Genomic DNA, 21,480 nt, shown 5'->3' with positions numbered 1-21,480 from the left:
AAAATATAACTGATGTCCACTTTGATTTAAAATAACACATGAATATATGAGTAACATATATTACATAGAATATAAAGTTTATATATAACAGGCTTATGAAGAAGAGTTACACTAAACAGGAGGGAATGTTTATTTTCAAAAATATTCTTTTTTAAAAAAATTTTATTTATAGGGGCACCTGGGTGTCTCAGTGGGTTAAAGCCTCTGCCTTCAGCTCGGGTCATGATCTCAGGGTCCTGGGGTGGAGCCCCGCATCGGGCTCTCTGTTGGGGAGCCTGCTTCCTCCTCTCTCTCTCTGCTTCCCTCTGCCTACTTGTGATCTCTGTCTGTCCAATAAAAGATTTTATTTATTTATTGGACAGACAGAGATCACAAGCAGGCAGAGACGGTGTGGGGGAGCAGGCTCCCTGCAGAGCAGAGAGCCCGACACAGGGCTCGATCCCAGGACCCTGGAATCATGACCGGAGCCGAAGGCAGAGGCTTTTAACCCACTGAGCCCCCCAGGTACCCCTAAAATATTCTTTACTTTACGGGAATTGCTGGGAAGTTCTTTTGAGCATTGAGCTCCCGAGGACACTGAAGCGCTGGTCTACAGGGCAGCGACTTTTGGATGAAACTTGGAGAGAGCTAGTGAGGCAGAGAAAGGTGGGCTCTGGAGGAGCTGCTGCTGAGCGAGGACCAGGCAGGAGTGAGACTCACATGGCCTCCGGGGAGAGGACGTCCAGGACCAGAATGAGTCCCACCATGAGATGTCCTGCCACGCGCCTTCCCAGGGCTCAGTCCGCATCCTGGCGCAGGTGTCTGGGCGCAGGCGCACTCCCGAGGCACAGGTGCCTGCGCGCAGGCACATTCTCTAACCTCATGCAGGTGACTTGCGAACAGTTGGAGACGTAAGGTTTGGAAGACCAGAGAGAGGAGGGCCTTGTGAGGCGCTCGTGCTCCTGCTTGCCTCCCCTTACCCCGTCAGCTTGGCTCTGGCTTCCTGACCGTGACCCTGGGCCCCCAGCTCCACGTGAGAGCCCTCAGGAGGCCACAAATGTATGCCTACGTGGGCCTGGCCCCCGAACAGCAGGGCTGCACGCCAGACTGCTGGGAACCGCGTATTAGGACATCACTTACTCCCGTCCTTGGCTCTGGGCTCTCTGCAGCGGGGGTCCGGATGCCTGGGCATGGACCACAGGTATCAGCCACGAGGCACAGTCCTCAGAGCCACTTCCCTGTCCCACAGCCGGGCCTGGGTGTGGTCAGCTTGGTCATGGGCAGAAGATAAAGGAGGGACTCCAAGGGTGGTCCCGGGTAAGCGGCCACCGTGAGCCACAGAGATCGCAGACAGCTGTGCGACACGGTCAGCCACCTGCTGGTCTTCACGCTGCGTGAAGAACCAGAGCGGGTCGGGTGAGAGGAATGGTGTTCGCAGCACAGGGGAGGCCCCTGGGGATGAGCACCGTCTCACCCGCAAATCAGGGAGGACAAAGCCTGTACCGTCCCTGATAAGCACTACACATTTGTGGAGAAAAAGAAGAGATGTCTGCGAATGGACGTATCCAGCTCTGTAAACATTATTAGGTGGTAGTCACCAGTGATGTCGGCTGTCAGGTAAGTAACAGGGGTCCCAGACACCCTGCCCTGTGACCCCCACGCCGAGAGAGGATCTGGAGCTGGAACAGTGGGGCTCAAAGGTCCTGGGGGCACGGGGTCCTTGGGAGGGAGACCTTTTACCCAAAGGAGGGCAGCCGCTTGGCCACCACGGCTCCTGATGCCTTCTTTTTTCCCTGACTTCCACGATGGACATTTTCTACACTTCCATGTGAGAAATCTTTGACCGTATTTTTACCTAATTATCTCACACTTGAGAATTCTCACAATGCAAGGTATGGTGAGATCCTGTGAGCGTCCGGGTCCTCCTGCAGCCTCAGCTCACGGAAATGTCAACTTCCATGTCAGAGTCTGTACCGCACCTCCCAAACCAGCACACCAGCCCACAGCCTCAGCTGCTAGCTCCATTGAGGACAGAAACCTCCCCCCTTCGTGGGGATCCGTGTCTCAGCCAGCCCCACAAGCCAAGGACCAAGAGGTCCTTCCACTGGCGCCTCCCAAACCAACCCCAGATTCAAATTCTAGCTGTTACCAAAGTCCTGCCGGAGCTTCCCAGGAAAGGTTTCCGTGTGCCTTACATTTCTTTTTGGACAACATCCCCCATCATGCCTGAGACCCTGCACACCTCACCTGCCCACTCTCTGGTACAGGATGGCCCCGGGTGCCCTGAGATCCAGTCTCTACCCAACAGCCAGGGGATTTTAGGACCACAGATCTGAGCTCGTCATGCTTGTGCCCAAAACCCTCAATGGCCTCCCAGGACCCCACGAATCAGTTCCACAAGCTGCCTCCTGCTCCTGTATGAGTCTCCACTGGCCCCACACCCCATTTCTGCTGACACACTGTTACCTGGACACGCTGACCTCCTACCTCCTAACAGCTGCCTGCACACACCTCGGGGCCTTTGCACACACTGGTCCCTCCCCCCAGACTGCTCTCCTCTTACTTCCTGTTCTACTGAAACACCCCTTCCCCCGTGGTTTCTACCAACTTCTCTCCGCTTCTCTCCAGCCTCACGACACCCGCTTCCGTGCAGCACGTACCGTAGACCGTGATCACGTTCCGAAGGGACTGCTGGATCACTGTGCATCTCCTGGCAGGAAGGAGGGCTCTTCACGCCTCTGAATCTCCCGGGCCCGCTGTGTCCCAGCTTTCTACGGAGTGACTCCTGGAGAGACGGACAAACAAACCAATCAAAACAGCTGGTAAATCCTTCCACCTTGAATCACGCCCAGCTGGGCTAAACCACAAGAGGGTAGTTCCTCCCAGAGGCTGTGTGTCCTCCAGCAGGTGCTAGGGAGACCATTACAGAACCAGGATCTCGGACTTTCCTAGGAAAGTGGCCGCCTTGGTCAGACTGTGACGTCAGCACAGAAGCAGCGGAGAGCACACACGGGGTGTCTGCCGAAATCTGGGGGGCTGTCGGGGGCTGTGGCAGGGATGAAGAGGGCACCGCAGACGTACCCAGTAAAGGGTGAGGGACAGCATGGTCCCCAGAGCCCGCTGGCCCCGGCCACCACGACCTGTCAGGGAAGGAGTCCCCTTTCTTCCTCCCCGGGGCCACCGCTGTTCAAACCCAGCAGAGGTCAGAGGGCGAGGGGCCCAGATGATGAAGCCCAGAGAGGTCAGCCCCCCGGGGCCCACCACAGGGCTGAGGAGGTCAGCGAATGGTCTGGAGTGCCGAGGAGAGTATTAGCAGCACCTGCGTCATCCGTGCTGTCAGATGAGCACTGCAGGATGATGGGAGCCGAGGCCTCGTCACGTGTCGGCCCGACGGGGTCCTGCCCAGTGCGCGCCCTGTAGGCAGCAGCAGGCGGTGTCGAGGGACGCTCCCGGGGCCTCTCCATGCGGGCACGTACCCTGCTGCGGCCAGGCCCACCCGGCGCTGCCCGGACCCTGTGCAGCACGGCCCACCCACCGTGGAAGAGCTCACTTCCCTTCTCCTCTCCTCTCTCATGAGATAAGAGACGAAACCGGAGCCGTCCGTGAGCAACTCACGTTCCTGACAAAATGCTCGGCCTCTAAAGCCTCTGGACGTCACCAAGCGGCGGTTCTGAGCTCCTCAGGTGAGCCAACCTCACAGCACGAAGGGCGAGCGAAGGGCTGGCCCCAGACGCTCTCCCACATCCCTCCTCCAGCGCATTAAGACATTTTAGAGCTGGCTTGCAAGTTCCAACGTTAAAGTCCTGATTATTTATTTATGCCCTTTTTGTCTAAGAAGTTAAATCCCCAAAGCATCTCAATTTAGATCAAAAGCAATTTACCAAACTTCAGCTGGCTCACCTGTGCCTATGATTTGTTAATTACCTGCTTAGCATTTCCAGGCCGTGAGGCGGAGACGCAGCCTCGCGGGCGGCGGGGGAAACCTCTGATACGCCCCTCCCCGGAGAGAGCCTTCCAGAACGCCCGAGGTGTTCAGTGGGGGAAGCGATCCCACAGCCCCCAGCTAGTGAGCCCCATGCAGTCTTGCAAATTGCTTTTCTTTTCCAGGGAGAGGAGCTCCACGCTGAGCAAACAGACGCACCAACGCCGCGGAGCTGCTGACATATTTCTTGGCTACCCGATCAAATTATGTAACGGCACTATCGGACCCGCAGCGATCTATCACACACGAGATCAGCAAGGACTCGCACCCATTCCTCTCTCCGGTGCCCTCGGTTTACGATTTGGCATTAGGATATTAGGAATAACAATAATTACTTGCTTTTACATAGCTTCAAACGAAAGAAATCATTCAACGGCACACATGAAAAGATGATCTCATTTCGAAGGCGGCTTTGTTGGCGTTGCTTCCTCGCTCTCTGTTGCTTCTTCCCGTGTTCCCGCCTCCCCCACGCCATTCCGAGCAGTAAGTGTCACTGCCTAAGTGTCACCGCTGTAGCCTATGCGCAGTGCAGAGGAACCGCAAGCAATGAAGAAGATCCGGAGTTTAGAGCAATACAACGTGAAATGTTTTTTCTGGGTTTTTTCCCGCTTTCCCGTGAAGAGATGGAAAGCATAACCCTTTCTGAGCCCCACCAGCACCAGAGAGGGGCAAAGAAACCGCGGCCCTGTAAGTGGGCAGCCTCTCACGCGAGGAGTTTTTAAATCTTAATTTGCTCGCTGTTTAACTTAAACTCTGAGGGAGTTGAACATGCCCCATGCTTGGAAAACATCTAGAAAATTAAGATTATGAAACGTATTGGCCTCTGGGAGTAAGTAGCAGAGCTCTGGTTCCATGCCTCTGGGCACCGGCTCTCTGACCCCCCCTTCTCCTGCCCATGCTCTATTTTTATCTCTTCCATGAAACCAGCCACGTTTTAACTTGTGCTCTGATTGTAATTATGTCCTAGCTCGTTCATTACGCTGCAAGTCCCTTTAAGGCCAGATCCTATCGCAGACTCCTCTCTGAGTCCCGCCCCCGCCCCGCCCCGCCCCCGCCCACAGAAAGCACTCAGGACTCACAGGGGCTGCCAGGAGCCAGCCAGCGCTCTCGCCTCTCCCAGGCTTTGCATCTTCCCGGTCTTTTCTGCACTCCTCTCCAGAAGAGTAGCGCACCGTCTTCCAGAGGGGCGCATGTCTGCAGTGTGGCTTCATGCTCAAACAGGGGGAACGCCACCAAACCTTCACAATTTTCCCCTCTCACTCTAGCCAGTCCTATGCCAAGCCTTGAGGTGTTGGGTTAGAAAAAATGGTACATTCGAGAGAGGAACAACAAGGTATTCTACTAGTCACAGTTAAATGAATCCTACCCTTAATAACGCAACATGAACGATCTCAAAAAACACAACGAATAATGGATCTAGAGCCACTGTCTGTTTCCCTCTGTGGAGTGCGACATGGGCAGAGCCGCCCCTCCCCAATCGGGAATTGCAACCCATGGGGACAACAGAGCCGACAAAATGCCGTGCTCGCCGGGTGTCCTAGAACACGGGGCTCAGGTTCCCTCTTCCGGCAGAGCCCAGCTCGGCCCCCTCGTCTTCCTCCGTCACTGAAGGGCTGGAGGCAGAGCCCTGCAGGCCGACTTGTCACGGTCCCGGGAGAGCTTCCGTCCTCCACAGACCTCCCAGAGCGCCCAACAGTCACGTAAGAACTGTGGCCACGGGAAGGCAGGGGCGCACACACCCTCTGGCTCAGAGGCTCTGTAGGACGTCACCCATGGGGGACGGGGCGGGGAACAGTGACCCAGGTGGCAGGCACGCAGACGCAGCCAGGCTCCAGCTGACCAATACGTGCGAAGCCGCCGCTGTTGGCGTTCCTTCTTGGAGCGGCAGCGCGAGCGCACCCTGGCCCAGGGTCTCCCACAGGGTGAGCTCCAGGCACAGCCGGCTTCCCAGCAATGTGTCCAGCGCACACTCCATCTCTCCTCCCTGCCTAGAGGACATGGCTCACGCTGAAGTCAGCAACAAGAGAAACCATGCCACAAACCAGGAGGCACCCCACCTGTGCCCCCCAGAAACACCCTGAGACTGAGCTCAAAGTGAGGCATGGGGGGCTCAGTGCCCCCGCGTCCCTGCCCCCTGCCTGGCAAGGCGTCATGTGTTTGTGCATTCGTGTCCTAGGGCTGTTGTAACAAGGGAACAGGAAGACAAGAGAAATTCTCTCGCCCAGTTCTGGAGGACACGTAGCCAATGTCAAGGTGCCAGCAGGGTTGGTCCCTCCTGAAGGCCATGGTGGGGGGGGCACCTACTCCTTGCCTCTCTCCTGCTTCCCGCTGCCACCAGCAGGCATGGGCCTTGCTGGTTCTCTGTCGCCACGTGGTCTTCCTCCCGCATCTCTGTGGCCTTGAGTCCAGAGCCCGTCTAGTTAATCCGGGATACCCCACTTGAGAGCCGTAATTATATCTGCAAAACCCTCTTTTCTAAATCAGGTCCCCTATGGAGGGACGTACCTTTTGGGGATGGGAGCCCCAGCCCGCCCGCCACACACTCCTCTGAAACCTTACACACCCCTGCCTCATTTTTCCTGCCCCGCTCAGTGCGTCAAACAAAACCGCAGTCTCCCCGAGACGTGCGCGGTCAACAACACGGACAGATCACATGACCGCGAACCAGCTTTTCCAGCAGAGCACGCTGGTCTTGCCTTTCCCAACTCCTGGAGAACAAGAACAAAGGGTTTTTTTAAATTTCCATAGAATAGGTCCCCATCAGGACCTTAAAGCTTTAAACTTCTCTTGTAATTGCCTGTGGTCAGTTGCATTACTTCCCCGAGATTCGATTTTGTGGATTTGGATCAGGGATAAGACAGAGGAGCTGAGAGTGGAGAGGTATTATCTTCGTAGACATTAGGAGAACCTGCCGTCCACATTCCCTGCAGGAAGCCTGGCTCAGAGGAAGATAAGAGCCAAGTTTAGGACTAACTGGGAACACGAATATGTAACAATTCACTCAGTACAATGTGACACGTGCAATCCTGCAACTCCGGACAGAATACAAGGGCAGGAGGCAGCTCGCTCCAAGGACAGAATGGAGAGATGACGTCTCAGAGGAAATGGGCCTCTGCTGGGTGCAAAGAGAAGGGCATTTAGAACAAAGGACAAGTGGATAAAAACGTAGAGAGAAATAAAGATTTGGAGATCATGCAGGTGTGTGTCAGGGCAGAAGGTGGAGGGAGCAAAGCTTAAAATCCAGACTGAAGCCGGTTCGGAAGTTGCCTTAAATGCACTCTGAACTTCTGCCCTCTAGACAACAGGTGTTCTAAAGCTCCCCACCTCCTACATTTGGGGGAGACCCCTGCCCCTGCCAGCACTTCTGCACATGAAAGTGCAAATTGTGCACTGAAGGACTCCAAGGCTACCATTCACATGATGGTCCGGGAGAAAGACACCCCCCCCCAAGTGTGCAGTGTTGGACACTGCAACCGTACAGGGCCATCCTGCTCTTCATTCTCTCCTCCCACCCAACAGCCTTCTGTGTGAAAGGCAGATTTTTGCAGTTAGATATTTTAGGACTGGAAGCTAGTCCTGGTAATACATCAGAACTAATCAGAATAAAGCATGACAGACTGTCATAAAAGCTTGCTTGGTAATTCATGCTAGCATTTATAACATATAAATAAGTCATGTAGAGCGTAGCTGTGCAGAAAGCCTGCAATGAGAGAGTAAATAATAAAATGATGAAAGGTTGCCAAACTGGAGTGTGTCTATCAGGGTATTACAGGAATTATTTTAAGGTTTCATTTAAGAAGAGAGCATAAGAACAGATTTATGAAATGGAAGGATGTCCAAGCTGATCACTGGTACAAACTCAAGAGCAAGGCAGCGCCATGTGACGGGGAGAGCTGGAAGCCGGCCGCCAACCCAGGTGACCTGAAGCCACTGCCTGACCCTCTTCCTGAGGTCACAACACCCATGAGACAATCAGACGCTGACCATTCTGCAGAGTCACTATGAGGCTCTCATATGAAAACTGGGAAAACAGAAGGGCATAAATTCAGGTAAATCATGGTTTTGTCAGAATCACGCTAATTTCTTAGGCATTGGAAAGGAAATGGAGAAAGTTACCCGCTGTGAACTTTCCCCTCCTCCTGACTCAGATTACAGCAGCTAATATGTTGGGAAGATAATTAGCAATAATCTTGCATTAAAAAAAAAAAAAAAAAACCAGAGTCAAGAGAGAGCGAAGGCTCTGAGGTATCTACAGTCAGAAATGTAGGAGGGGGAGCCGGGCTTAATTTGAGGAGGCTTGGGCCAAAGCCTTAGCACGCTGCGAGGGCACGTCGGTGAGTCTGTACCCATAACAACACTCCCTTCAGCTCCTCAGGTCGGCAGCTCAATACAAGAAAGATCGACGATTTGGAAGAGGTTCAGAGAGGAACAGAGTAATGACACTATTAAGGGGCTGGTTTCAAGGATTGATTTAGGAAGAAAGATTAAGGACGCTGAGTGTGCACGGCTTCCCTAATCACGGACTCAGTGAAGACAAGATAAACATCATCAGATATTTAACGGGCAGAAGTGGTGAGGATAGAAGAGGATTATTTAGACGAGATTCCCAATGTCTGTGACACATCGTACGCTGTTGTACAGAGCTAGAGGATGAGGACTTGGCTCACCGAGAAGAACTGGAAACGCACTTAGCCGAAACTGGTTTACGAGGCCCGCTGGCTTCCAGAAGCCTCTACCCCAGACATTAAAATGGCTGAAAAGATGAAGTTGATCTTCATTTGTGGAATGATGGGCTGTGCTTACACTAACATAAGCTGGCATTTTGGCAGGGAATAAACTGGAATAAACGGATTCAGGCACCATGCCAATCCCTCATCCTGGTCTCCGCAGTCTGCTCGAGGGAGCCGCCACGCAGGGGAGCGGAGCTGCCGTTTTGCTCCTGTCTCTCAGCTGAAGACCCACGTCTAACTCCTTCGCCCCCACTCCTGCAGGTGCACTGGTCTCTTCATTCTAGCGAGACCTCGCCCACTCACGCCAATATTACTATTTATAATCAGCATGGTCTACGGATTCTTCCCTTGCCATTGCCTCTGGCCATGTTTCGCGCTGATTGGATTTGGCTGCTGTGGTGGTGGGGCCGGCTGATGGTGGTGAAGGTGCTGATGGTGGTAGTGACTGGTGGTGACTGGCGGTGGTGGTGGTGGTGATGGTGACGGTGATGGTGTCGGTGGGGATGATGGCAGTGCTAGGAGAGGTCATGGTGGTAGTGACTGTGGTGGGGACAGCGGTGGCAGTGATGGTGGTGGTGGTGGTCATGGCGGTTGTGGCGGCGGCAGTGGCAGTGCTGGTCCAGTGAGGGTGGTGGTGGTGGCGGTGGTCATGGCTGCGGCGGTGGTGGTCATTGCCGTGGCAACGGTGGTGGCGGTGATGGTGCTGACGAGGGGTGTCGTCCCTGCCTGGGAGGGTGTCTTACTTGCAGGCTACAAATCTGTACGCATGGCACTAAGCTACAGACCACATTCCGCTTGTTTTGTCGCCACTGCTGCCCCGTGGGCTGACACCGTGCACTCGGGCACCGTCCCCACCGCTTCAGGGAGGTGTCCCTCACAGCTTCCTGCCGGGCCACGTTCCGCAGCACCCAGCTGCCACCGTGTGACTTAGCCGTTCCCCAAGGGATGGACCTACCAGGTTGCCTCCTGCTTCCCAACACCACGTTCAAAGCTGATGCAGGCATCACCGCTGGACGGCCGGACCAGCCGGAGTTTCTCTGGGGCGCGCCTGGAAGTGGGACGGTTGTACCGTGAGCCGCGGAGTACGGACGCGCTCTCGCTGCAGAGTCCCAGACCGCCCTTCCGCGTGGCTGCCCCGCCGCCTTTCCTCTAAATTAGGGTAACACCCATTCCCCCATATCCTTGCTGACATTTGATGTTAAAAGATTGTCCACGTTTTGGTGATTTTATGTATGTATCACGGTATTTCATGATTGTTCTGATTTCTATTGCTCGGCTAACTGGAACTCAAGACTATCTGATTAATGGTGAACTTTCCAAGTCAGAGATTGACCGGAACATAGAAATCACACTAGGTATTCACAGGAAGGGGATTTAAGTTAAGGAGCTGGTTACAAAAGGGTCGGAATGACAGAAGGAGTAAATCGGAACAGGAGGAGCCCAGAGGTGAGCTCCCGCGGGAAGCCGCGCCCTCCGGGGGCTGGAGCCACAGGGAGGGAAGCGCGCAGGACTCCGCGGTGGGAACTGCAGGAGGCCTTGGGAACCCGGAACCACGGTGGCCGGGCCTGGTGCTCCTGAAACCCCAGCAGCAGGCACCAGCTCTGCCCTGGAGCCTCGGCCGCCAGAGCCCTCGGAGGGCACAGCCCTGAGAGCCAGCTCCTGGTGCCAGAGCTCCAAGCTCCTCACCGCAGCTGCTGCGGGAACGATCAGGGTCCAGCGGAGCCCAGGGGGGCCAGCCGTGGTGACGCACTCCGACGACCAAGGCGCGGGCCGGCACACCCGCTTTGTCCAGCGGGATGAGATCAGGTGGGGTCTTCCAACCTCCACAGTCTCCCCTCGGCCCAGGCACCCCAGCTGCACTGGATCCGTTAACATCCACTTCCAGCTGCTTCAAATAACCCCCGGGGTCTGCGTGCCCTGCCTCTCCAGCACACATTCCCACCGACATGTGTCCCCAGGTCCCCTTGGGAAAGCGCAGGTGAGGGTGTGCCTGGCTCCTGCACAGGGATGGGGAGTCCCGCCTCCAGGGGACCCCGTCTTCCCATTCCCACGGCAATGACCCGACCGGCTCTGGCACATGGCAGGAGCCCACATGACCGTCTCCGCGCCCCACCGAAGGGTTACTGGCAAGTGCCGATAGCTGGCCGGCCTCCGCCAGTTTCATTCCCAGGGACAGTGTGACCGACAGCCACGCCAAGTTTCCTGCCATGTGAGCGCTACACACCCGCCGCCGTAGGACGGCCAGCTGTCCCCAGCTCACCTCCGAGGGGAGACCCCGTCACCCAGCACTTAAACCTGGGACCGGGAGCCCCCGGCAGCAGGACCCACTTCAAAGGCAGCGTCTCCTTCCACAGTCCACGGGAGACTTCACCAAGGTTCTGCACGGTCTGCTCAGCACCTCCCACACATTTCCCGGGACACGGCGGACAAAGGCGAGGGTGTGGAGGAGCCCTGTACACGAGGAAGGATGTCCTGTCACCCTAAACCCGTGGACCAGGCTCCCTGGAAACAGACTCTGAGGCGAGGCGGGCAGCGGAAGTCCTGCTGGGACGCACGTGGCGGATGCGCCATGAAGGCACAAGGCGGGGGGGGGGGGGCTTGGGAAGAAAGATAAGCAAACCGCATCACAAGTGGAGGCGGCAGGGCTGGGCCTCTGCACGAACCCCCTTCTGGAAGGAAGAGATGTGTCCGCGATGATTCTCAGTGAGGCATCCCGGGAGCCAAAGCTACTGCTGATCACTGTGAGGACAGGCGCCGGGCAAAACCTTGCAAGGACGGGGGGGTGACCCCCTGCCCCCTCTTCACTCCAGGGATGCCCTGCCATCCCCACCTTGGGGCTCCGGCCACGGTCAAGGCGCTGCCCGTGAGCCACCGTATCTTCTTCTAAGAAACACTGAAACAATATACATCCTGTGCCCATTTTTCTATTCGGGTTCAAGTCCTTTTCTTATTAATTTCTAAGAGTTCTTCATGTAGCCTAGTTTGGACATGACCAGGACCTTCTACGCTCCTACACCTGAAGGCGTCATCAGTGATGCCCTTCCCCGGAGAGCCGCCTTGAGCCGGAGGCGCGCACGCCAACCCTGCTTCGCCTGAGGGCCTGGGGTCTTCGGAGCTGTCTCCCACCTCCACTCCGCAAAGATATTCCGCTGCATTTTCCTTCATTAACTTTATCGTTGTTTTTTAAAAATTTGCGCAAAGTTGGACTGTATACGTTGTGAGAGGTGGGGATATACTAGACCTTCCCATTGAGAGGTGGGGATATACTAGACCTTCCCATTGAGAGGTGGGGATATACTAGACCTTCCCATTGAGAGGTGGGGATATACTAGACCTTCCCATTGAGAGGTGGGGATATACTAGACCTTCCCATTGAGAGGTGGGGATATACTAGACCTTCCCATTGAGAGGTGGGGATATACTAGACCTTCCCATTGAGAGGTGGGGATATACTAGACCTTCCCATTGAGAGGGTCAGTTTCTCCAAACCCTCCTGCAGAGCCCGTCCTCCCTGCTGGGCGGGGCCGCGGGGCACAGTCCCCACACCCCAGTGTCTGGTTCTGGGCCCTGCGTCCTGTCCTGCAGGGACTCGTGCCGTCGGGTGCTCTGTGCTCACTGTGGACTCTAATGCCCGTCCCACGTGGTACGGATTTTTCCTGTTTGAGGAAAAATCAGACATTTCTCGGTTTCTTGTGCACCTTTATTTTTCCAAATTAATCCATTTCTTGAGTTTCTGAAAGAAATCTTGCTGGGATTTTTAGTGAAGTCATTGACTCATCTGGGACAAACTGACATCTTGACGGTGTCAACTCCTGCATCCGTGAGCACGATCTGTCATCCCATTGATGAAAATCTCCTTCCCTGTTCCACAACGGGGTGTTTAAGATTCTGTACAAAGTCTCCCAGACTCTGTCGGGTCACGTGTCCGCACTGAGCGGCCGCGTGACTGTTCTCGGTGCAGCTTTGTTTCCACCACACGCCCCCGCCGCCCACCGTGGCCGGGGGAAGCGCCGCCGAGGAGTCCGGCTTCGGCCGCGTCCAGCTGCTCCGCTGGCCTCTCTTGCGGCTTCAACATCTCCTCCGCTGCTGCCGCTCCATCTTCTCTACAGACTCGTACGTCCCGTGACAGACGCCGCCCAGTGTCATCTTGTTCCGTTTGTGCCACGTGTCTGCCTTCGCTTTGCCGTTCTGGTCCTGATCCCAGGACCAGGATCTATGTTGGAAATTAGAGACCGTGTCTGGACCGCAATCATAAAGAAATTCTCTAAGGTTTCGCCATAAAACACATCGCCTGCTGGTCACTTTTGTTTACATGACCTTTTGAAATCAAGGACATTTCTTTACAGCCTTAATTTCTGAGAAGTCTCTTCATTTGTAAATGTTGGACGTCATCAAATGTGTCTTCTGCACCTACTGAGCTAGCGGACGACCCTTCCTCCCTCGGTGCGTCAATGTGGTGACCGACAGAGAAGTTTCCAGTGAGGAGACACTTGCTCTCCCGGAACGAGCCATGCTAGGTACAGTGCACCTGTAAGACCCTCCGAGTCGAGCCAGCAGTGTCACTCCGCACACACGGACAGTAGCGGACGAGGCTACAGAGCTCTCAGTTCTTCTGAGCTCACACAGAGTCCTTGGACGTGTCCCCATCTGCCTGGAGGGATCTGCCTGGCTCTTCACACTGTAGCTCCTTCTGAACACAGGGTCTGGTCTCACATGTCACGGCCCCATGGAAGCCTTCCCAAAGCTCTGCTAGTCACTCCCTGTCCCTGATCACTCCGTGAAACGGCCAGTCCTTGCTTACTGACCGTTGCTGTCTCCCAACAGACGAGAAGCGTATGGAGAGCACGAACATTCCTGTCTTCCATACTCTGTGTTCCCACTGCCCAGAACACGTTCTAGAACAAAACAGACAATCCATCAGTATTTAAGTCCACAAGGTCACAAGTCGACGCACCATGGCCTCATGATGGGTCCACATGGGAAGCCGCGTGATCATGCCGGTACGTGCAGGACCACCTGAAGAATGCTGTAAAAGGCTACAGATCCTACAAAGGCTAAAGGACACTGATATCCGGGGATGTGAGTGACCGGCGAGAGAAAGAGCTTGTTTAAGGTCCGAAAGTCACAGGCAGGCATGCAGGCACTAGAGGCCTTCTTCTAGCAAATGTCACTAAGCTAATCTTGGAGAATCCTTGCAGAAAGTGGCCATCGTGCCCAGTTTTGAGTCTTCCATCTGCACACAGCAGCCTGGGGAATGGGCCAGATAAACCAAACTCCCCAGTCTTCAGAGCTGGAATTTCTCTGGAGAAAAATGTCCAGTCAAACGACAGGACAGGAGAGTGTACAGACTGTCCCGGTCACTAATGGGAGAGGAAACGTGGGATTTGGGGATGACCAAGAAGCCACCCAAAGCAGTTCCTAAAGGGCAGGTATCAGAGGACGTGGCGAAGAGAACAAACCCGGAGTGAGAAGGGGGGACATTCCCAGGTCAGAGGGGAGCCCGAGAACCTGAGACAGTCTCCCCAGCCTCACGCACACACTGGCCTAACAGCATCCTCTGCTGCGCGAGCCTCCTGCCGGGGAGGGCGGAGGCACGCGCGGGAGCCCCTCCAGCTCCAGGCAGCTTCTGAGCTGCTCGGGTTTTATCACCGCGCAGGGTGAGCACAGCATGTCTGCCCCAGCGCCCAGCCGTACCTCGTGCCGGCAAACCCCGAAGCCTGCACAGGTGGGGGAAGGGGGTCCTCCTGTTGGGAGGAATGCCCCAGAAGGGGAGCATTGTAAGAAGGCGAAGCCCTCGTGCAAACACAGCCACCGTATAGAGATTTCTCTCCAAAGGGGCTGCATTTGGTCATTCCTACCCTGGACCTTCCTCCAGAGACGCGAACAGGACCCGTTGCTGGGGCGGCCAGCTGTGGCGAGGGCAGCGCCCCAATCTGGAGAAGGAGGAAGAGCTCCCACTTGCCCTGCTCCCCGCTGGGACGTGGTCCTCAGTCTGCCGTTGCCCGCGCAAAGCGATGGACTTCAAGTGGTCACCAGTGGTCCGTTCCCGACCTCACTGAGGACTGAACAGCCCTGGGCCACTAGGAAAGCATCTCACCTTTCCAAAGCTTGTGTGCTTCCCACAGACACCAAGGCTTTGTTAACAGGCCAACGGCCTTTAAACCCCATGAACATCGCTCCTCCCACGGTCCAGTACACTCTGCCCCTCCTTGGGCTCAGATTGCGTCCTCTACTCCTACTTGTGGCTCTAGGAAGTATGTCCTAACGTGAAAGGGTGAAAGCTCGGCCACGTCCACATGTGCCTTCCGCGTCCTTCGTTACTCGTGCGAGGTCCGCTCCGAGCAGCCCAGTGGCAGCGAGGGCCAGTGCGAGGCGGCCCGTGTGCTCCTCTGTGTCGCTCTCTGCTTTCCTGTCCGGGGCGGACGCGTCACGGCTCCTTTGTGCTCCAACACCGGGCGCCCCCGTTGAGGAAAGACCACGTTCACCCTCCTGTGTGTGCACCTCTGGGGACACCGTTTAAGCTTATTTCCTCACATGGCATTAAATCAAGACCAAACAAAGATCTTTAGAGGCCTTAAGTCCCCTAAAAGATTGCTACCCCCTCATTTAATTCAGCAAAAACACTATTATTCCTCAAAAGTATAAATAAATTCAACAAGTTTTGATTCTTCTTGACAATGTCTTCAATGCCTTCAAAATAAATAAATTAATTCTTTCCAAGACCATATTTGCTGTCCTGATTTTGGAGCTTCTGTTCTGCTCATACCCAACTGCTGTGAGATGACCCAGGACCAGAGAGAGGACCTCATCCCAGCGGCCACCAACGGCTTTCCTCCAGCCGAGCCAGGTGCTCTCTGGGGCACCAGACTCCCCCCGACTGTGATCCAGAAGTCCCTGCACCTATGGGAATCACTTCAGAAACCCCGAAGTGAATCCACAGTAATCCAGATCCTGGGGCTCAGGAAACACACCGCAGAGGGGCTGAGGTCAAACTCCGGGAAGGTGGAGGGGTTGGCACCTGCCGCCGCAGCTGCCAGTCCTGAGAATCGCTGACGTGGACGTGGCTGCACAGTGGTCCACGTGCATCTGGGGACGCGAGCGGCCCGGGAGGGGACGTCTGCACGTCCGGCACTGGCCAGCCGCTGCAGGGAGCAGCGTCCCCAGACACAGCCACATGTGCTATGGCTCTCACAACCCTGCGGTGGGCGCCAGCCGGGCCCCCACTGTGGACACTGAGGCTCAGTGACTTTCCGGGGGCCAAGACCCAGCTGACCTTGAGCTTAGAAGCACATTCCAAATCACCTCTCCTCCACGTGGGCCCGGGCTCCTCCCATGTTCTTTATCGAAATGAAATTCCAGCAGGAAAGCAAACACACAGCCGTGCGACTTTAGACCCGCAACAGTACTGCCTTCGCACTGACGTTTGGTGTGCTGGGTTCTGTGACCAACGGGGCAGAGAAGGAGAGCCCTACGTGCTGTTTACGGGCTCAAATCCGTCATTTTTAATGGCCCATGATTGTCAAATCAGCAGGAGGGGAGAGAGGCTCATGGTTTTGATCTCACTTTTGGGGGGTCACATTCAGTACCAGGTCACTGGGCAGACGGCACACGGTGGGGGGAGCCCCCTGTTGACCTGAAGATTTACCCAGATAGTCTTAAAATCCATCTGGGGGACTGAATCCCCTGGGGCTTCGCGTGGACACTGCTAGTCTCAATCAAGGACAGTGAGATTACTAGCGGCCGTGACACCTAGTGACGTCACGTCATCTCTTCACACCAGCATCAAAGTAGCTGATCCACGGTTATGAAACCATCGCAGAATTTTCTTGGTGATACTGTGATTTCTGTGGTACGTCTGGGGTGTGTGTGTCTGTGTGTGTGTGTGTTGAAATTCATGTGCATATTAGGTGTTTTAAATGCCGGGAGCGTAATAACAGCAGGACCGCGAGCCAGTAGTTATGAGTGGAAGCCCACGGAGCCCTCAGGGAGGGCCGTCCGCCCAGAAGGAGGGGCCGCGCTGAGCACTGCTGACGGGCAGGTGGCAGAGACGGTGCTCGGTTTCTGCTCCCCCACTCCCGACTGGGCCGTGTGCTGAGGGCTTCGTACTGCTGGTGAAGGAGTGGGGGGTTCAGCAGAGACTTGACGTGCACCTGGCACCCCTGTGTCACCTCGCCCAGACTGTGGGGGAAGAACCAGCCCAAAAGTCTGGCTCCCCTGGGAAGGGCATGTGCCCTGTGCCTGGCTCTCCCACACCACCAGAGCTGGAGTCAGATCGGCGGCCCCCCCGTGCCGCTGGTTGTCCTGAGGACCCCATCTGGACAGAGAAGGAACACGACAGGTAAGATGGTGCCGGCAAAGATGGGCTCCCACCGAGGTCTCTCCCTTCTGACCGAATCCTGGGCAGACCTGGAGGTGGCCAACTTTTGGCTTCTAAAGGATGACACCCTCCTGCTTGAGATTTCTGGTTCCGAACACCGAGACCTCGCCGGTGTGTAGGTGAAATGCACGGCACTTAGTGCGAAGTATTATTAGCTCAGATGACTTCGTGCTCTCCACTCTGTTTTTAATGGATAAGTGTCTCCAGGCCGCAAAACCACCCTGCAGCGGGCAAGGAAGGCTAAGACGGGAGCCGCACAGGAGGAGAGAGTGAGGCAGGAGGCCAAGGAGCGAGCAGAAACGACCGGGAGCGGCTCTCCGGCCGCTGGAGCGCACCGGGCGTGGGCAGACAGCCGGGTGGGGGGGGGGAGCAGGGCGTCCACAAGGGCCGCAGGAAAGAGGCAGCCGACATGAAGAAACCTGAGAAGCAGGCAGTGGTGTCCACCATGGAGTCACCCGCTGCGGCATATGTCAAGCTGGGAGTCACCGGCTGGGACCCCACACAGCAAACCCAGCTCCGATGTCCGGCCGGCCCCTGCAGCACTGGCTCTGCCTGCATGAAGCAGACCTTTCAGCGGGGGAGGCTAAGCACTGGGTGCGGGCTACCGTCTCCGGGGGGTGTGGGGTTCTGAAGTGCTCGGGCTGTGTGCAGTCAAATTAAAAGTTCATTATGGGACGAAACGGCATCCACCAGAGGTTTAGGAAAGGGTGACGCTTGAGACAGGAGGAGGACAGGAATCCAGAAGAAACAACGGAGCGGGACCAAAGAAGAACCCGGTCTGGTGAGGAGGATGCGAGCCCAGCGGCTGGTGGGAGGGAGGGGGGAGGGGGGAGGGGCGGGGCAGGGGAGGGGCTCGCGAGGGGCCGGGCAAGGAGGGAGGAGCTGGCGGAGGACTGGCGGGGGAGGGGAAGGACAGGGCTGATGAGGGGGAGGGCAGAGGAGGGAGCAGACTGGGGTGGGGGCGAGGAGGGGTGCGGGCTCCAGCCAGGAGGTCGAGGAAGGAGAGGCCGAGAAGCAGCCGCAGGACGGGCAGCTGGGCAGGGAGACGGGTCCCCCACACCAGAAAGCGTTGGCTGGGTTCCTGCAGACGGACTCTTCCCAGACCGGGATGTGCTCCGCAGAGGCGGGCAGCTGGCCGGAGGGGCCCCGCTGACAGCCCCTGGAGCGACCCAGTGCGGCCGGGCCGCTCCCCCTGCAGAGTCACGGGCCATCGGCGCGGGTTTGTGTGGTGACCTGGAAATGAGGAGGTGGGCGGCGGGCACTCGGGGACAATGTCTGCGACGTGGCGCGGAAACGCGTGACTCCGGGGTGCGACGACTTTCAGGAACTCTTAATGACTAGAAAGAGATGTTTGCTAAGATCTTGAAATTGCAGCATCAAGAAACAGAAGAACCAGGAGATTATTAATACATGCCCGCTAGCTCATCGTGCCAGACCCCCCGCGTCCCACGCACGCCGGCTGCCCCTGCCCGACTCACATCTCCAGCCTGGCCGCTCGCCGGGAGGATGGTGGTTCTGTGCTCCATGTTCCACGAGGTCCTCATCCTGGGCCCTTCCTCTGCACCTGAGCCCACAGATGCCGAGACCACCTGCCAGCCCCCCTCACGATCACGGCCCTGAAAGGTCCCTTCCTCTCGGGACCTGAATCCTCCCCACTGCCTGCCTAGAGTCCAGCCATGGCTGCTCTGGGGTCCGCCCACAAGCCCCTGCCCCGCTTGGACAGCGTCTGTTCTGGGGGCCCTGTGACTACCCCCCACGCCCCGCGCTGAAGCTCGGCCTGCAGCCCCCAACAGAAAGACCAACGTGTAAGTCTTCATCTATAAAACCCGTCCCTGAACACGCACGGACAGGCACCAGCTTAGAAACACATAAGATGTTTTTCTGGGTGCTTAAAGCTGGAAAATGTAAGAAAACCACGTTTCAGATAATAACACACACAGACACCATAGGTCTTCGGAGGAAGGGAGGGAGCATTTCAGAAAGATGTCCCAAGAAACTCTGAGCTTGAAGTGAAGAATGGGACAGGGAATAAGAGCTTTTAGCAAGAAAACACCCTCTTTACAGCCGCGGGTCCAGAAAGCTCAGGATGTGTTGCGAGAAGCCAGCGGGTCCCCCAGCACACACCCAGAGCTGCCGATGGGCAGGCGTGGTTCCAGGACCCGCAAACCTCCCCTGACAAACAAGGATCGTCACGTGGGTATGGACTCTGACCAGGGACTGGTGCCCGGAGAAGCAGATCATAGAGGAGCAGGGCTCTGGGGAGGGCAGGCTGCAGGCCGAGCGGAAGGCCCAGCTGAGGAAGGCCGAGCTTCGCTCAGGGACTAGAATTCGGATCAGAAGTGCAAGGGGCCCAGCCCTGCCCTTCAGTCCTCGCGGCAGACTGTGGCCTGGGCTCCAAGCATTAGGGCCTCTATCTTCTCGCCTTTAAAATCAGGGGTAGAAAAATAGTAAAAGTAAAAAAGCGAAACAGTGAAATAAAATAAAATCAGAGGTAGGACCAGATCTCACTCAAGAATTCCATGATGGTGCTTACATCTTGACTTTCAAATAAAATTTCTGGGGTGAGCAGGAAAAACAAATCTAGATGCTTTGGTTCCATTGACAGGTGGCAACTGTGTTTATTTTTCTCATTTTGGTGACAAAAGCTCAGTCTACGTTCGCAGACTCTCCTTGTATTCAAACCTGGTTTCACACGTCATCTAGGAGCCACAGGCACAATCTGTGGGCCTGAGGTCAGGAAAAGACAGAAAGCCCGCACGTGATCCCTGTCCTCGAGTGGCTGTGGGGGAGGCCGGTGGGGGTGGATGAGCTCCTGAAGGTGCGTTGGCTGCTCAGGAAGGGTTCGTGCTGGGGAGGTGGGGGCCAGGCCCTAACTAGCCAGCACCGAGCTGTCGGACACAATGACAGGACAGGGTCTGGGCAAGACAGAAACAGAGAAGCGGTGCGGGGCAGAGGGGGACAGAGGGCTTGGGGGCAGGAGGGGTGGCCAAGATCTGTCCTTGGTGACCGACACTGGCCCTTGCTGCTTCATCTTTGGTTCTGACGCGGGAAGACTGCCAGCAAGTGTCCCGAACACATCCCAGGCCCAAGGTCTTTCTGTAGTGCGGCTGGGACAGGTGAGGCTTCCAGCAGCAGGTATGGGCTAGGTCCCGGCAGGTGAGGGGTCGGAATTCACGAGGCCCTCTGGCAGGAATCAGGGCGCAGTCGTAAAGTGAGAGATAATTCGGGCACCTTCAGTGGGAGTTCAAAGCCAGTGACACAGAGAGAAATCTGAGATACAGAGTTCAAAGTCGACAGCAGCGAGAACAAATTGCCGCTTGGCCTGAAGCTGGGCGGGAGGGCTCCTTGCAAAGCTCCGCCCGCATCTGGGGGTCCAGGCGGGGCTGTGCCGCCATCCGGGCAGCTTTGAAGTCCCGGCAGATGACTGTGAAGGCGAGGACAGGGCGGGTGGGGCCGGCATCAAAGCAGACGTGCGGCCGGCGTTGGCTCGGGGTTGGGCCGATCTCCAGTTACAGCCGCATAATCCACGGTGCTCACCACTGTTTGCTCAGGGTTATCACGGAGTTAGAATTCTGGTTTTGTTTCTCACCTAGGGGAAAAAATAGCTTTGTACAGCGAAGTCACTCAGTAAAACTTGGAGAACTCTGCTGGCCCTCGCAGGCTGACTTCCGGCCTGCGGTCTGGGCCCCGGCAGCTGACGGCTGGAGTGTAGCGTTCCCGGCAGGCTGGAGGACCTTCGAGGACATCCTTACTGAACGCAGCCTGTCCCGGGAACCACAGAGGCCCTTCCCCTGCCGGCTCCGAGCTGAGAGGTGGGGGCCCCGTTGCTCTGCCGGGAAACACCAGACGGTGCCCGCCGTGGAGGAGGCAGGGACAGAGGAAGGTGCATCACTGTTCTCCACCCTCGGGGCCTTGGAACGTCATGAAAGTCTATGGAGAATTCTGCCCTGCTGCGTTTTCAGACTTTTCCCCAGCTGACGGAACGCCATCAGCTTAGTTAAGAAAAGCCAAAGGCCTCAAACTAGAACTTTGAGAATAAATGCGGTGGGCAGGGGCCAGCCCCATGGAGAGTGCGCCCAACACTGCAGAGGTGTGGGGCACACCCTTCCCGAGAGGTGTAGGTCAAAGTCGGCAGCAAGAGAGGGAGTCCTGCGTGCACGCGTCAGCGCCTGCTGAATACAGGCACTGGCCACATGGCATGCGTTCCAGCCCCTGGACAACGCGTGTTCAGGCCCACTCCCCCGGCTAGGGCCGCACGAGCGAGCCACCAAGTTAGAGCTCCCGGCACGAGTCGTTCCTCTTCAGACCCAAACCTTGTACTACTTAACGGGGCTACACCACACTAGCGATCTTGCTCCCTATGTTACCTCACAATAAACCATGTATTTCTGTGCAAGAAAATTCGAGAACTC

At 56.3% G+C, this 21,480-nt stretch overlaps 1 long non-coding RNA gene across 1 annotated transcript in view; it reads right to left on the bottom strand.

The window, feature by feature from the left end:
* Window positions 1–19,666: 19,666 nt before the first annotated feature.
* LOC123393645 overlaps window positions 19,667–21,480 on the bottom strand; it is a 42,243-nt gene continuing 40,429 nt past the window's right edge. Inside the window, exon 3 of the long non-coding RNA XR_006608473.1 lies at window positions 19,667–20,657. This is a non-coding gene — a long non-coding RNA (uncharacterized LOC123393645). The remainder of the gene's footprint in view (window positions 20,658–21,480) is intronic.

The sequence above is a fragment of the Mustela putorius genome, unplaced genomic scaffold (assembly GCF_011764305.1).
Source record: "Mustela putorius furo isolate JIRA1106 unplaced genomic scaffold, ASM1176430v1.1 tig00000929_pilon_pilon_pilon, whole genome shotgun sequence".
NCBI lineage: Eukaryota > Metazoa > Chordata > Mammalia > Carnivora > Mustelidae > Mustela > Mustela putorius.
The sequence above is the reverse complement of the archived record's forward strand: the minus strand, read 5'-3'. Positions and strand labels throughout refer to the sequence as shown.